This window comes from Ovis canadensis, chromosome 23 (assembly GCF_042477335.2).
Source record: "Ovis canadensis isolate MfBH-ARS-UI-01 breed Bighorn chromosome 23, ARS-UI_OviCan_v2, whole genome shotgun sequence".
NCBI lineage: Eukaryota > Metazoa > Chordata > Mammalia > Artiodactyla > Bovidae > Ovis > Ovis canadensis.
Window position 1 is genome coordinate 46,819,729 of NC_091267.1, and position 10,439 is coordinate 46,830,167.

Sequence of the window (10,439 nt, forward strand, 5' to 3'; positions counted from 1 at the left end):
ATAGCCTTGACTAGATGGACCTTTGTTGGCAAAATAATGTCTCTGCTTTTTAATATGCTGTCTAGGTTGGTCACAACTTTCCTTCCAAGGAGTAAGCGTCTTTTAATTTCATGGCTGCAGTCACCATCTGCAGCGATTTTGCAGCTGTAGAAGCAACCTGCTGAGAGGAGATACCCCACATCCAAGGTCAGGAGCAGCAGCTGTGCTTCACTGGACTGGCTGTGAGGAGATACCCCACAGCCAAGGGCAAAGGAGAAGCCCCAGCAAGATGGTAGGAGAGGCAAATTCATGTTTAGACTCAAACCCCATTCCTGCCAGAGATGCTCAGAGGGCTCAAACAAACCTTGTGCACATCAGGACCCAAGGACCCCACAGAGACTGAGACAGAACTGTGTTTGAGCGTCCCCTGTGGAGGTATGGGTCAGCAGTGGACTGCCACAGGGACAGGGGCTCTGGGTGCAGCAGACCTGGGTATGGCATAAGCCCTATTGGAGGAGGTCACCATTATCCCCACCACAGAGCCACCAAAACTTACACAGGACTGGGAAATAGACTCTTGGAGGACACAAACAGAACCTTGTGCACCAGGACCCAGGAGAAAGGAGCAGTGACCCCACAAGAGACTGACCCAGACTTGCCTATGAGTGTCCAGGAGCCTCCAGAGGTGGCGTGGGTCAGTGGTGGCCTGCTACAGGGTTGGGGGCATTGAGTGTAGCAGTATGGGATCTTTTGAAGGAGGTCACCATTATCTTCATTACCTCCACCATAGTTTCAGTTCAGTTCAGTTCAGTCGCTCAGTTGTGTCCAACTCTTTCCAACCCCATGAATTGTAGCATGCCAGGCCTCCCTGTCCATCAGTAACTCCCAGAGTTCACTCAAACTCACATCCATCGAGTCGGTGATGCCATCCAGCCATCTCATCCTCTGTCGTCCCCTTCTCCTCCTGCCCCCAATCCCTCCCAGCATCAGAGTCTTTTCCAATGAGTCAACTGTTCGCATGAGGTAGCCAAACTACTGGAGTTTCAGCTTTAGCATCATTCCTTCCAAAGAACACCCAGGACTGATCTCCTTTAGGATGGACTGGTTGGATCTCCTTGCTGTTCAAGGGACTCTCAAGAGTCTTCTCCAACACCACAGTTTAAAAGCATCAATTCTTTGGCGCTCAGCCTTCTTCACAGTCCAACTCTCACATCCATACATGACCACTGGAAAAACCATAGCCTTGACTAAATGGACCTTAGTCGGCAAAGTAATGTCTCTGCTTTCGAATATGCCATCTAGGTTGGTCATAACTTTTCTTCCAAGGACTAAGCATCTTTTAATTTCATGGCTGCACATCTGCAGTGATTCTGGAGCCCCCCAAAAATAAAGTCTGACACTGTTTCCACTGTTTCCCCATCTATTTCCCATGAAGTGATGGGACCAGATGCCATGATCTTAGTTTTCTGAATGCTATTTACCTGGGGCCAAACTATGGTGAAAGGAGGAAAGCAAAGGAGAAAAGTAAAAATATACCCATTTGAATGCAGAGTTCGAAAGAATATCAAGGAGAGATATGAAAGCCTTCCTCAGTGATCAGTGCAAAGAAATAGAGGGAAACAACAGAATGGGAAAGACTAGAGATCTCTTCAAGAAAATTAGATACCAAGGGAACATTTCATGCAAAGATGGGCTCAATAAAGGACAGAAATGGTATGGACCTAACATCTTCATGACCCAATCAATCACGATAGTATGATCACTCACCTAGAGCCAGACATCCTGGAATGCGAAGTCAAGTTGGCTTTATGAAGCACCACTATGAACAAAGCTAGTGGAGGTGATGGAATTCCATCCACTGCTGGGGTCCAGCCTCAGTGGATCCAGGGTAATTCAAAGTGGGGCCAGAGTCAGCGTCCTAGGAATTAATTGCTTAGTTAAAGATATAGAGGGAGATTAGAAAGGAACAGTGTAGTAGGAAAATTAGTGGAGAAAAAGAGGCTGAATAACTTGGTTTACGTGGGATACCAATAAAGCTTCGAGACAAGAAGCTTGCACCACCGAATATCGGAGGGTGCCCCGCCTTGGGCTCCCTCTCACATGGAACTTAAAGGCCAGGGCAAAATTAGCAGGCTTGGTAAGCACCCGCGCTCCCGATGGGAATACAGCCAGAAAAATGGAGAACAAGAAAGAACGACACGGGGGAATCAGTCTTCCCAGAAACTGATCTGTTTTCTTTATTTTCAGGTTTGCTTATATACCTTTTTTTACACATAGAGACAAATGGAAATTTTAAAGTCATGTGGGGGTTAGCAGTCCTGACCTTTATCAAAATCAGGCGCTTCACATAAATGTATACAAAAAGGTCTTAGGGGTTTTACATCATCTTATGGCCATGAGGCCTGCTAACATTTTATGATCCTTTCTTTCTGATAACGGTCAGTCAACCAAAAAACTTATTTTCCAGGGGTGATTTTTCTTAAACCAGGCACCACCCTCCGAAGGTACCAGATAAAGTTGCATTCCTATAGGGTGAGGGTGTAGTGGGTTACAATTAAGAAAGGAATTTACTTAGCCTAAGGTTAACATGATTAATCTTAAAGGTTAATACTTATTTCTTCTATATGCTAGTTATATTCATTATAAGGGCAGGGAATATGGAGACTTAGCAGCAAATATTGGCCCAACAAATGAAAAACCCTTCACCAATATAATTCCTAATCAACCCACTGTACTAATAATTTCTAACTTCCTAAAAAGAATCTGCCTTTAGTAAGTCTAAAACATCTCGCGCCTCTCACGGTAGGGAGGCTGTTAACAGTCACATATGGCCGGATGAACCGGTACAGGCAGGCTAGATAACCTTCAGAGGAGTTCGTTAGCTGAAACACTCTTGTCACGCCCAGGAATTTTTATTAACTGGAGCTGTAGGTTAACTCCTTCTCCGAGAGAGGTGATGGGGGAGAGCCCCCCATAAAGTCAGAGGTGTAGGTGAGAGCATAAAACAGTAAAGTAGGCACACTCTGATTTTGGGGGTAGATGCTCGGAAACAGGGGGTTTCCTGAGGCTCGATCCCGCCTTTGCATATGCTGAAGCCTCCTTTCTCATGACCTTTGCCATGGGCGGAGTTCCTCACACTGGCTCCCGGCAAGTTGAGCTATTTCAAGTCCTAAAAGATGATGCTGTGAAAGTGCTGCACTCAATATGCCAGCAAATTTGGAAACCTCAGCAGTGGCCATGGGACTGGAAAAGGTCAGTTTTCATTCCAATCCCAAAGAAAGGCAATGCCAAAGAATGCTCAAACTACCGCACAATTGCACTCATCTCACACGCTAGTAAAGTAATGCTCACAATTCTCCCAGCCAGGCTTCAGCAATACGTGAACCGTGAACTCCCTGATGTTCAAGATGGTTTTAGAAAAGGCAGAGAAACCAGAGATCAAATTGCCCACATCTGTTGGATCATGGAAAAAGCAAGAGAGTTCCAGAAAAACATCTATTTCTGCTTTATTGACTAGGCCAAAGCCTTTGACTGTGTGGATCACAATAAACTGTGGAAAATTCTGAAAGAGATGGGAATACCAGACTACCTGACCTACCTCGTGAAAAATCTATATGCAGGTCAGGAAGCAACAGTTAGAACTGGACATGGCACAACAGATTGGTTCCAAATAGGGAAAGGAGTACATCAAGGCTGTATATTGTCACCCTGCTTATTTAACTTACAGGCAGAGTACATCATGAGAAACGCTGGGCTGAGTGCATTGTGAGAAACGCTGGGCTGGAAGAAGCACAAGCTGGAATCAAGATTGCTGGGAGAAATATCAATAACCTCAGATATGCAGATGACACCACCCTTATGGCAGAAAGTGAAGAGGAACTAAAAAGCCTCTTGATGAAAGTGAAAGAGGAGAGTGAAAAAGTTGGCTTAAAGCTCAACATTCAGAAAACAAAGATCATGGCATCTGGTCCTATCACTACATGGCAAAGAGATGGGGAAACAGTGGCAGACTATTTTTTTGGGCTCCAGTCACTGCAGATGGTGACTGCAGCTACGAAATTAAAAGACACTCTTCGGAAGGAAAGTTATGACCAACCTAGACAGCATATTGAAAAGCAGAGACATTACTTTGTCAACAAAGGTCCATCTAGTTAAGGCTATGGTCATATAAGGATGTGAGAGTTGGACTATAAAGGGAGCTGAGCACCGAGGAATTGATGCTTTTGAACTGTGGTGTTGGAGAAGACTCTTGTGAGTCCCTTGGACTGCAAGGAGATCCAACCAATCCTTCCTAAAGGAGATCAGTCCTGAGTGTTCCTTGGAAAGACTAATGTTGAAGCTGAAACTCCAATACCTGATGGTCCCCTGATGCGAAGAGCTGACTCATTTGAAAAGACCCTGATGCTGGGAAAGTTTGAAGGCAGGAGAAGAGGATGATAGAGGATGAGATGGTTGGATGGCATCACCAACTCAATGGGCATGAGTTTGAGTAAACTCTGGGAATTGATGATGGACCGGGAGGCCTGGCTTGCTGCAGTCTATGGGGTTGCAAAGAGTCGGACACAACTGAGTGACTGAACTGAACTGAAATAGCAGTCAGGGAATACAGCTCCACCCATCAACAGAAAATTGGATTAAAGATTTACTGAGCAAGGCCCCGCCCATCAGAATAAGGCCCAGTTTCCCCCACAGTCAGTCTCTCCCATCAAGTAGCTTCCATAAGCTTCTTAGCCTTCTCCATCAGAGGGCACACAGACTGAAAACCATAGTCACAGAAAACTAACCAATCTAATCACATGGACCACAAGGCCTTATCTAACTCAATGAACCTATGAGTCATGCCGTGTAGGGCCACCCAAGATAGGTGGGTCATGGTGGAGAGTTCTGACAATATGTGGTTCGCTGGAGAAGGGAATGGCAAACCACGTCAGTATTCTTGCCTCAAGAACTCTATGAGCAGTACAAAAAAAGGCCCCCATGTTCACAGCAGCATTATTCAGGACCGCCAAGAGGTGGATACAACCCAAGTGTCCACTGACAGATGAATGGATAAAACAAATGTGGCATGCGCATACAATGGACTGTTATTCAGGTTTTATTTTTATTTTTTTTTTTTTGTTATTCAGGTTTTAAAAGAACGAAATTCTTACACCTGAGACAACTTGGATGAAACTTCAAGACACTATGTGAGTGAAATAAGCCAGGCATAAGCTAATATTTATATGAGGTGATGGCACCCCAGTCCAGTACTCTTGCCTGGAAAATCCCATGGATGGAGGAGCCTGGTGGGCTGCAGTCCATGGGGTTGCGAAGAGTCGGACACGACTGAGTGACTTCACTTTCACTTTTCACTTTCATGCATTGGAGAAGGAAATGGCAACCCACTCCAGTGTTCCTGCCTGGAGAATCCCAGGGACGGGGGAGCCTGGTGGGCTGCCGTCTATGGGGTCACACAGAGTTGGACACAACTGAAGCGACTTAGCAGCAGCAGCAGCAGCATATGAGGTGCCTGGGGTGGGTAGCCTTTTCCTTTTCCAGGGGATCTTCCCAACCCAGGGATTGGACCTGGGTCTCCCACATTGTAGGCAGATTCTTTACCATCTGAGCCACTGGGGAAGCCCCATGAAGTGCCTAGAGTACCTGAAATCAGAGAAATAGTAAAATAGTCGTTGTCAGAGATCGGGAGAATGGGGAGTGTATTCTTAGATGGATGTGAAGTTTCCGTCTGGGAAGATAAATTTCAGAGATGGATGGTGATTATGGTTGGATAAAAAATGTAAATGCTCTTAATCTCATTGAACTGCATTTAAAGAATGGTTAAAATGGTAAATTTTATGATACGTATATTTAATCACAGTTTAAAAAATAAAATTCAGAAAACAGAGAAAAAAATTATTTAACTGTTCAAACCAGAGAGCTATTAACCATTAGTGGTCTCAAATACAGGTCTGTTTGATTACTCTTGCTGTTAACTCCCTTTCTACACTGCCTTCATAAAAAATCAATACACTCTCATTTCAGAAGCTAGCTGTTAGGTCCTAAATCTTTTCCAGGCTGCTGCTGCTGCTGCTAAGTCGCTTCAGTCATGTCCGACTCTGTGTGACCCCATAGATGGCAGCCCTCCAGGCTCCCCCATCCCTGGGATTCTCCAGGCAAGAACACTGGAGTGGGTTGCCATTTCCTTCTCCAATGCATGAAAGTGAAAAGTGAAAGTGAAATCACTCAGTCGTATCCGACTCTTCACGACCCCATGGACTGCACCCTACCAGGCTCCTCTGTCCAAGGGATTTTCCAGGCAAGAGTGCTGGAGTGGGGTGCCATTGCCTTCTCCGTTTTCCAGGCTATTTCCAGGCTAAGCACCTTCAAATTCTTCAGCTAATCCACATACAAGATTTCCAGACCAATTCTAGTTGCTTTCCTTAGTATACATTCTCATGCTTGGATCTTTGACAGTAGCTGTTCTCAAATTTTTTGGCCTCAGGACATCTTTTTACTTTCAAAAATTATTGAAGACCTCAGTGAGCTTTTGATTGAGTTACATCTATTGCTATTAAAAATGAAAACTGTGAAATTAAAACAACTCTTAAAAACTAACAAAACATGTTAATACAAATATTTGCAAGTTAAAAATAACTGTATTTTCCAAAAATCAGCAAGAAAAATGGCATTTTTATGTTTTTTGCAAATCTCTTTAATGTCTGACAATTCACAATGGTGAATTCTCGTATCTACTTCTATATTCAGTCTGTTGAGACAGCTTGTTTTAGTTGAAGTATATGAGGATAATCTGGCCTCCTGCAGCTAAGTAGTTGAAAAAAGGAGGGGTAATTTAGTGGTTTTTCAGATTATTGTAGATATTCTTTATGTATGGCTGAGTCTTTTTGGTGTTCACCTGAAACTATCACAATATTGTAAATCAGTTATACTCCAATATAAAATAAAATGCTAAAAAATGAATAAAGATGATTTAAAAAAATGCTACGCCAATACCCAACAAATCAATTTCTTAAATGGTAGTTGCAACATGGAATCTGAAACTGCATTAGTGAATGTTTTGTACTGTTATGTTAAAATTCTTAAGTCTTCCTTGAACTTTTTTAATAAAGTATTTACTTATGTTTCTTTGGCTGTGCCAGGTGTTAGTTTGAGCACACAGGGTCTTCCAGCTTCCTTGGGAACGCAGGTCTAGTTGTGGCAGTCAGGATCTTTAGTCGCGGCAAGGGAACTGTTAGTTATAGCACATAGGATCTAGTTCCCTGACCAGGGATCAACCATGGGCTCCCTGCATTAGGCGCAGAGAGTCTCAGCCACTGGACCACCAGGCAAGTCCCTTTCTTGAACTTTGAATCACTTATACATTGTATTCGTTATTTATCCCTCCAGTACAAATGACTCACACCACTGGATGGCTTAAGACCACACACATTTATGATTTAGCAGCTTCCATGCACGAGAGTCTGGGTATGCTTCCCTGGGTAGTTCTGATTCAGGGGACCCCCTGAGTTGTGGTTACAAAGTTGGCTTGGGCCGCTGTCACCTGAAGGTCTGACTGAAGACACAGAGAGAGGGTCTGCTTCTAACCTCATTCGTGTGGCTCTTTGCCAAGGGCTTCAGTTCCCCACTTGAGTCTCTCCATAGGCTTCTGGAGGTGTCCTTAAAAGCTGGCTTCCCCCAGGGCAACAGGATCCAAGAGAGAGCAAGGCAGAACTATATCTTTTTATGAATGAACCTCAGAAGTCACACACCATCCCTTCTGCCACATCCTGTTGGTTAGATTCACTGAATACAATCCACGTTTAAGAGGAGAATTTGCTTCTACGTTTTGAAAGGAGGGGTGTTAAAGAATTTGTGGACATATGTTAAAAGCAGAACACTCATAAATGGATTTTGTAACATCATGCATCAGTCACGTGGAAAATATTTGTTCACTGAGTTACTGGATCTTTGTTTTCTTCCTGTGTCTCTTGGCTTGTGGGATTTTAGTTCCCTTACTAAGGACTGACATGGATATATTCAATGTTGATAATCCCATTATGTTTTTAAAAAGATCACATCAGTATTACTACTAATATCACTAGATACCACTGCACACTTATTAGAATGGCTAAAATAAAAAAAAAACTGATTATACAAAACAGTGGTGATGATGTAGATAAACACTGCAGATGGGAGTGTAATATGGTTAAGTTTGAGTTTCTAACAAAGCAAAACATGCATCTGTCATTCAAGTCAGCAACTGTACTCTGTGCAAAAACCTGTATATAAATGTTTATAGCAGCCTTATTCATAACAGCCCAAACCAGAGACAATCATCCAAATGTCTTTCAACAGGTGAACAGTCAAAAGTCTTGGCATATTTCACTCCCAGATTCCTGTCATTTCACGAATCTGACAATTGGATGTTATATCATCAAGTCTTTGCTAAAAACACTGAATAAACTATGCTTGATAGGAAAGTCCTGAGGCTCCTGAATCAAATTTGATAAGTGATTTGCCAGATTTGCTCTGAAGCTAGTCTAAAGCTAACACCATGTTGTCTATACCCTTCCAGTTTATGGGGTGGGGGAGCAGGGGTGGCAGAGAGAGCTAACGTCCAAAATCCTATTGTTGCATTTCCCTATTTTAATAGCCCTGCTTAACAGTTTTGGTCGTTTTTTTTCTTTTAGAAATTCATGCAAACTCAAGCTGTAACGACATAATTTTAGTAATTCTGTATGTGCAATATACTATCTTATCATATACCTCCTTCCCTCTTTAAAATAATTTCCCAAATATCTCGGATATTTTTTACCTTAGCAAAATTCTTAACCTGGCTGAAGGAGTAGGATGCCCTTCCCACCCCCACCTGCCAAATACACTTTACATTTATCTGCCTGGGGTCATGATGCATTAGTCTGCTCGGGCTACCACAGTAAAGTACCATAGACTGCATGCTTAGAAAACAGAAATTCATTTTCTCACAGTTCTGGAGGATAGACATCCAAAATCAAAGTGCAGGGTTGACATCTGCTGAGGCACCTGTCCTTGGGATACAGCCACCTTCTCCCTGGTCCTCACACGGCCTTTCCTCTTACAAGGACACCAGTCCTGTTGGATTAGGGCTCCTATGATTTAACGTTTACACCTTCTTAAAGGCTCCGTTTTGAAATACAGTTGTCATAATCGGGGTTAAGGCTTCATATGGATTTAGGGGAGAAAACATTTAGTGGAACAGACTTCAATTGCTCTGTCCAATATTTGTCTTATCCTTTTCCAAATATGATACAACCTGAAGATGAAATAGGAAATTAGTTGTTTTTGTACTTAATATATTAACACTTTAAGCAATAGACTCCTCTGTTTCTTCCTAATAAACTTTCCAAACCCTTTTTGGTGTTTCCCACATTCTTCATAAACTTTGGCTCATCATCTAGCACTTTGCCCACTGTTTTTATGGTTTCGCATCTAACGTTCTAATTATATGTTCTTTCCCTCCCAGAAGTCGGTAGACAGAAAAAAAAATTTAGAGCTATAAGTAGTAGCTCACTCATTTATTCTGTAATGAATACCCTACTTCCTCCTCCATCTGCTGTGTTTTTATCTTTCCACTATATTTGGTCTTGACTCCTCGAAGAACTAGCTATGTTTGGGAGAAAGTTGGAAAGCCAAAAGTGATACTGTTTCCAAATGTAACCTTTATTTATGAATTGGGAAATAAACATGAAATCAAAGAATAAAAACAAGAGGCTTTGACAGGAATAAACTGGTATCTTCAAATATAAACTTTGAGAAATTAAATCATTCATAAAATGTCTTCAAAAATAGAAATATTTAGGTTTGAAAGTACAATCAGAAGAGATTTTCCCTAGGAATTTCTAAAGTGTTGGAAACTGATCAGAAGTTTTCAAAAGGTGCAGACAACAATCTCTTCTGATGCCCAGAGCCTAAACAAGCAACACTGTACAGCCTCTAATGTATCTTAGGGCCTTTGTCTCCTTCATCTTCCTTAGGGCTTTACCATGATCAACACTTCACCATCAGCTGCCTAGCTTCATCTCACTTTCTGTCCAAAGATTTTTTTAAAAAAGAGAATACATTTGCTGAGAAGAAACAATATGGCATAGATATATGCCCCACTGCATGCAGTGATTTTTGGAATTCAAGGAGGCATTTATTTCAGCACTTCTGATTTCTGTAATATTTAAATGTAAGTAAGCATGCATGTCTTAGTTTTGTAAGCAGAAAAATGGATTTTTTTTTTTTTTTGGCTGCTCCATAACTTCTGACCAGGAATTCAACCCAGGCAGTGAAAGCAAGGACCTAACCACTGCCAGGGAAGTGGATTAGATTGTCAGGGAAGTCCCTGATTTTCTTTTTTTTCTAATAAAAGGAAACTGAGAAAAAATTATCTTGTTGAAATAAAAATTCTCTACACATAATCTTATTTTGATAATTTATCTCATATTCATATATTCACTTCC